A 6,549-nucleotide genomic window follows, 5' to 3' on the forward strand; every position below is an offset into this window, starting at 1 on the left:
CATTTCTCATTTGTACTGATCACTATAGCCTAAAATTCCTACTTGAACAACGTCTCACGACGTCACCACAACAACATTGGATCAGTAAGTTGTTGGGATTTGACTTTTCGGTAGAATACCATTCGGGGAGATTGAACAAGGCAGCGGATGGCTTGTCATGGCATTTTGAACATCATCAGCTTGTATATTCGCTCAGCTAGCCTCGGTTCCTCATTCTTGACTTTGTGCGAGAGGCACATGCCACTCTTTCGGTTCTACAAAAACTCTAAAAAAAAAGTACAGAGGGGACAATGGAGTTGAAGTGGTCCATCCATGATTCATTTAATTGCTACAAACAACGCATTTATCTATCCCACACTTCCGAGTTGATTCCAACCATCCTCTCTGCCTACCACGACAGTACACATGAAGGTATCTAGAAAACGTTGCAACGCGTTCAAACAGACTTTTATTGGCAAGCCATGAAGACTTCCATTGTGACATATGTATCAACATGCCAGGTATGCCAACGCAACAAAGCAGATCACTTAAGTCTCGCCGATCTTCTACAACCTCTCGCCCTTCCTACACAGGCCTGGGCCGAGATTTCGATGGATTTTGTTGAAGGTCTTCCAGAGTCTTCTGAAAAATCAATACTTTTTGTGGTGGTTGATCGATTCTCCAAGGGCCATTTCATTCCGTTGGGTCACCCTTATACAACTTCACGGGTAGCACAGACTTTCCTGGAGCATATTGTCTTCTTACATGGCATTCCATAATTGATTGTGAGTGATCGAGATGCGGTATTCACGAGCACTTTTTGGCGGAAAATTTTTCGTCTGAGTGGTACAAAGCTAAAATTCTCCTCCGCATATCATCCGTAGATAGATGGCCAAACTGAGGTGGTTAACTGTACCATCGAGATGTATTTACGATGTGTGGTGGGCGATCATTCGAAACAATGGGTTCAATGGCTACCGTGGGCTGAATACTGTTACAACACTTCGTTCCACTCCGCATTGCAGTTTACTCCCTTTAGGGTTCTCTATAGCTGGGATCCCCCTCGCCTTCTCTCTTATATTCCAGGGTCTACCCGCGTGGACGCAATTGATTAGACACTCATGGATCGCGATCTGCTGTTACAAAATATTACAGAATGTCTAAGGAGAGCTCAAGTTTGCATGAAAGATGTCTATGATAAGGGACACCGTGACGTCTCTTACGAGGTAGGGGACTATGTTTGGTTACACCTACAACCATACCGCCAGCATTCACTTGCGGGACCACCACGCCATAAGCTCCCTCAAGTATTTTGGGCCTTTCTCCGTTATTCATCGTGTGGGGCCAATCGCCTATCAACTACAACTACCAGCCACGACCAAGTTACATGATGTGTTTCATGTCTCCCTCTTGAAACCACATACAGGGCCACCGCCTACCTCCACTCCATTCCTTCCATTGGTGGACAACGGAGACGATATTATTACACTAACCATGGTGTTACGTACACGCTTGGTAAATGACCAGTGGGAGATTCTAGTCCAGTGGACGGCTACTGAACCAGAGGCTGCTACATGGGAGCGGTTGGACATCTTCAAACTGGTTTACCCAACTTTTGAGCTTGAGGACAAGCTCTTTCTCCAAGGGGAGGCAGATGTTGTGGACTCAATAGTACACCGAGTCACTCAAAGAAGGAGACAATAACTCACCGAGTTCATTAGTTTTATATTATATTGCTTAAGTATGTTTTTTTTGAATTATGTAAGGAGTATGGTAGTAGGGGCTAAATTATCATTTTTAGCCCTAAAACACTTATGATGTCAAACCTATTTAAGGGGTAAGGAAATAGAGAAAAGGGAAGCATTAATTATTAGGTTAAATAGGCTTGGAGCTCTCCTTGACGAGTTCTAGGGTTTGCGGATCTCCCTTGATGATTTCTATGTCTAGATTTTCTCAAAATATACATATCCACATATCATTCTTGATCCATTCTCCATTGATTCATACCAAGTAAGGGAAGGAGATTTCCTGTACCTTTTTCGAGTTAAAAGAGAGGCCTCAGCCTCCTCTCCATTACCAGCAGTAAGAGAAAACTTCTCCCTCTCTTACCGAGCCAGAATTGGCTCATTCCATCCAATCCATCACGAGCAGCGACAAGCAGGCTTCTTTCCAGCATTGAGTCCAACAAGAAGCTAGGAAGGAGTTCCTCAATGTAGGCCAAAGGTTATCCAAGTTAGGGCTCTAACCCTAACACGAGCAATAACAAGAAGAGGGGTCAAACCCTCTTTGCCGTGGTCAAGAAAAGGTAACATCTTTCTTCTACAATTCGTGTTCATTGCATAAGGTTCATTGATATCTACCGAGCACCATATAACTCTCATCCAAGAGGGTGTTTACCACTTGACCAAGATCATCCAAGAAAGGGTTTCTCTTTGACCTTACCGAGTCTAGAGATTCACATACAGTGCTGGAGTCTCAAGTCCCACGCCATGTTACTCGATCCATGACTAGGGACCATAACACTTGGTCATCCATCTACCTCGTCACTTCGTTCTTTAGTTCCATCTCTTAAATCTTTGTCTAATTTTAATTGTGAGGCATGTCAATTAAGTAAGCATGTTAGGAGTACATATTCTCCTCGTCTTACAGCTACTAGTACTGCTCCATTTGCATTAATACATTCTGATGTATGGGGCCCTTTAAAGGTCTCTAATATTTCTCAGCTTCAATATTTTGTTTCTTTTGTGGATGATTTTACCTCAGTGACTTGGTTGTTTCTTTTTAAAGAACGATAAAAAATTCTTTCTATTTTTAAAAACTTCCATGCAATTGTTCTAATGCAATTTGGAAAAAAAATTCAAATCCTTAGATCCGATAATGCTAAGGAATATTTGTCTAATGAGTTTAAATCGTTTTGTGAGGGTAATGGGCTTCTTCATCATACATCCTGTGCCTATACCCCTCAACAAAATGGTGTTTCTAAAAGAAAGAATCGTCACCTCCTTGAGGTTGCTCGGGGCCTCCTCTACTCCATGAAGGTACTCTACTTTTATTGGCCTCATGCTATTCTTACAACATGCTTTGTCATCATTAGGTTACCTTCATCAGTACTTAGAAATCGAACTCCGTATTCTGTTTTGTTTCATGGCGAAGATCCATTTTCTCTTCCTCTTAAAGTATTTGGTTGCACATGTTTCATTCATGGTACTTCACCACATAAAAGTAAACTTGATCCTCGGTCTTTGAGGTTATTTTTTTTTTTTTTGGGGTATTCTCGAACTCAGAAATGATATATTTTTTATAATCCTACACTTCGAAGGTTAATGGTATCTTGGGATGTGATTTTCTATGAAGACACTTCCTTCTACTCTTCACTTGAGGCTCTCCTCCTACCACTCCATATCCGCTTGTGCCGTTTCATGAAGATATTACTCAACCCCCTGAAGCATCGGCCGTCCCCTCACCTATGGAGTTGTCCGATCCACCTGAGGTAAGTCTTTCTCCTCCTCCTATGTTTGGGCCAGAATTTGATAATCGACCTATTGCATTATGAAAGGCAACCCATTCTTGCACTACATCTCATCCAATTGCCAATTTTATGTCTTCTCATCGCTTATCTTCTCAGTGTGTTCAATTTCTTGCTTCTCTTTCCCTGACGCATCCAGGATGGAAGGCGGCTATGGATGAAGAAATGCATGCATTATATGAAAATCAAACATGGATATTGGCATCACTCCCAAAAGGGAAAAAACTTGTTAGTTGCAAAATGGGCGTTTTCAGTGAAACACAACCCAGATGGGTCGGTTGCTTGCCTTAAAGCATACCTGGTTGCAAAAGGTTATACTTAGTGCTATGGGATAGATTATGAAGAGAATTTCTCTCCAGTTGCAAAACTGAACTCGGTACGTATCATCCTTTCTATTGCTGCTAACTCATCTTGGCCAATATATTAGCTTGATGTCAAAAATGCATTTTTAAATGGTGATATACGCGAAGAAATTTATATGGTCCAACCACCAGGATATATGGTTGAGGGGGAGCCCGTATGCCGATCAAAGAAATCTTTATATGGGCTTAAACAGTCCCCTCAGGCTTGGTTTGATAAATTCAGTCAAGCGCTTCTACGATTTGACTTTCATAGGAGCTTGATTGATCACTCAGTATATGTTAAAGATACTATCAAAGGAAAGATATTGTTGGCCGTGTATGTTGATGATATTAATCTTGACTGGAAATGATACTCATAGTATATAAGAAGTGAAGAATATGATATGTAAAGAGTTTAGGATTAAAGATTTGGGTAAACTCAAATATTTTCTGGGTATAGAAGTCCTTCCGTCAAATCATGGAATAGTATTGTCTCAAAGAAAATACTTCTTGGATCTTCTTGAAGAAACAAGAATGAAGGGTTGTAGATCAGTTGATACACCTATGGATGCGAATAAAAAATTGTGTGCCACAACTGGAGAAGATGTTGGCACTGGAAAATATCAAAGACTTGTGAGAAAATTGATCTATCTCACGGTAACCAGGCCAGATATATCATATGTTGTGAGTGTGGTAAGCAATTTATGCACAAACCACAAATTACTCACTGGAGAGAATACTATGATACTTAAAAGGTGCTCCAGGAAGAGGATTGCTATATAAACAACATGATAACTTCAATATAGAAGGTTTCTCAGATGCAGATTGGGCTGGATCACTCGATGATAGAAAATATATGTTTGGGTATTGTACCCTTATTGGGGGAAACTTGGTCACATGGAAAAACAAAAAGCAAAACGTGGTTGCAAGATCTAGTGCTGAAGCAGAATACCGAGATATGGCCCACACTGTAAGTGAACTTTTATGGGTAAAGTCTCTTCTTACTAAATTGAGATTTTATAAAGGAGGCTCTATGGGCCTACATTGTGATAATCAAGTAATTATTCACATTACGTCAAATCCAATTTTCCATGAAAGAACTAAACATATTGAAGTGGATTATCATTTTATACGGAAAAAGTTTCAAGTAGGAATAGTTTCTCTTAAGTATGCTTCATTTCAAGAGCAATTAGCTGATATCCTCACCAAATCGATAACATCCAAAATTCTATCTTATATAGGTGGCAAGCTGGGTATTTATGATGTATTTTCTCCACCAGTTTGAGGGGGAGTGTTGGAAGATGGGCTCAAGCCCACAAGCTCAAGGCTAGAAGCCCACATGTCAAAGGAATGGTAAAGTGGTTATTTATGGTATGTTCCATAAGGATGACATGAAGATGTAAATACATTATCTTAGTATGTCTTTTAATCTATTGAGTTGTAACCCTAAGGGCTTTGTAACATTATAAATAAGAGCATTGGCTAAGAGGTAAGGCATTCAATCCTTTTCCTCTCTTTGGAAAAATGTCCAGGCACCCTCTCTCTCAAACGTCCTTCTCCTTTCTCTCTCTTCTCTCCTTCTTCTTCCATGTTAACCTAGAGTCATTCTCATGGGGTCGTAACTTCTACAACCATTAATAAACCCTATGTGGGTCTAGGCTAGAAAGCTTAGTTAATTGTTGATAATCCCTAAGTGGCTTTTAATTGTCTAACTAAGTTGCCTATTGATAAGCCTCTTTGGGTCTAGACTAGAGAGGCTAGTTAACTGTTGATAAACCTAGAGTGGGTCTAGGCTAGAAAACCTAATTGGTTGTTGATAAGCCTTGAGTGGGTACTAACAGTTGAGCTCAGTTGGTTATTTCAATCCTTTTGTGAGTCTAGGCAAGAGTGCCTAGTTTAGTACTAACAATATCCAAAATGTAAGTCGAAGCTTCAAAGCCTTGTGAGTTATAGTTGTAAAAAGGTGAGTTGTGTTGTCAATAAAATGGTACATGTCTTGTATGAGCAACATTTTAACTTGGCTATTGTGACAATTTGTTGTATATGTCATTTGATAATTAAATATAGTAAATTCACTCTAAGATACAAACACCTTGAGAATTGATTAGTAATCCATAATAAGATTGTGAACCACTAAAAATTGAAATATCCTTTGTGTGATTTGTAAGTATTTTTGAACATTATGCCTTGAACTATCCACTTACACAAGGTTTAGTGAAAAAGGATTATCATTTTAAATAGTACATATAAACCTATTCACTCCTAGGTTTGTACTTAACAAGACCTAACAACTGTATGACCCTATCCCATTTAAAAAAATCTACACAAAATCCATTTATAAAAATTACTTTTATTAACAAAGAACTAATCCCTACGAATATTATTAGTCCTGAAGGTATGAATGTTGGCTCTAAAATTACCAATATGGAGGAAGTATGAGCCTAGCTTGCTCTAAAATTTTTATTTGTGAAGAACTCTCAAAATTGCTTTTATTCAACAAAATATCTATCCTTAAGACTAGGGGTGGCTTCGAACCGAGCCGGCTCGCGAGCGGCTCGAGCTCAGCTCGGTGCCGGCTCTGTTCGATTCAGTATCCCTGGATTTCGATCTGAGCTCGAGATCCATGATTGGCTCATTTAAATTAATGAGCCGAGCTAGACCAAATTCAGGTTCGGCTCGACAGCTTACAAGCTGGCTCGTTAA

The sequence above is a fragment of the Aristolochia californica genome, unplaced genomic scaffold, assembly GCF_029961685.1.
Source record: "Aristolochia californica isolate CCGP_79_NKW_82.1479 unplaced genomic scaffold, dmAriCali1.0.hap1 SCAF_11, whole genome shotgun sequence".
Taxonomy (NCBI): domain Eukaryota; kingdom Viridiplantae; phylum Streptophyta; class Magnoliopsida; order Piperales; family Aristolochiaceae; genus Aristolochia; species Aristolochia californica.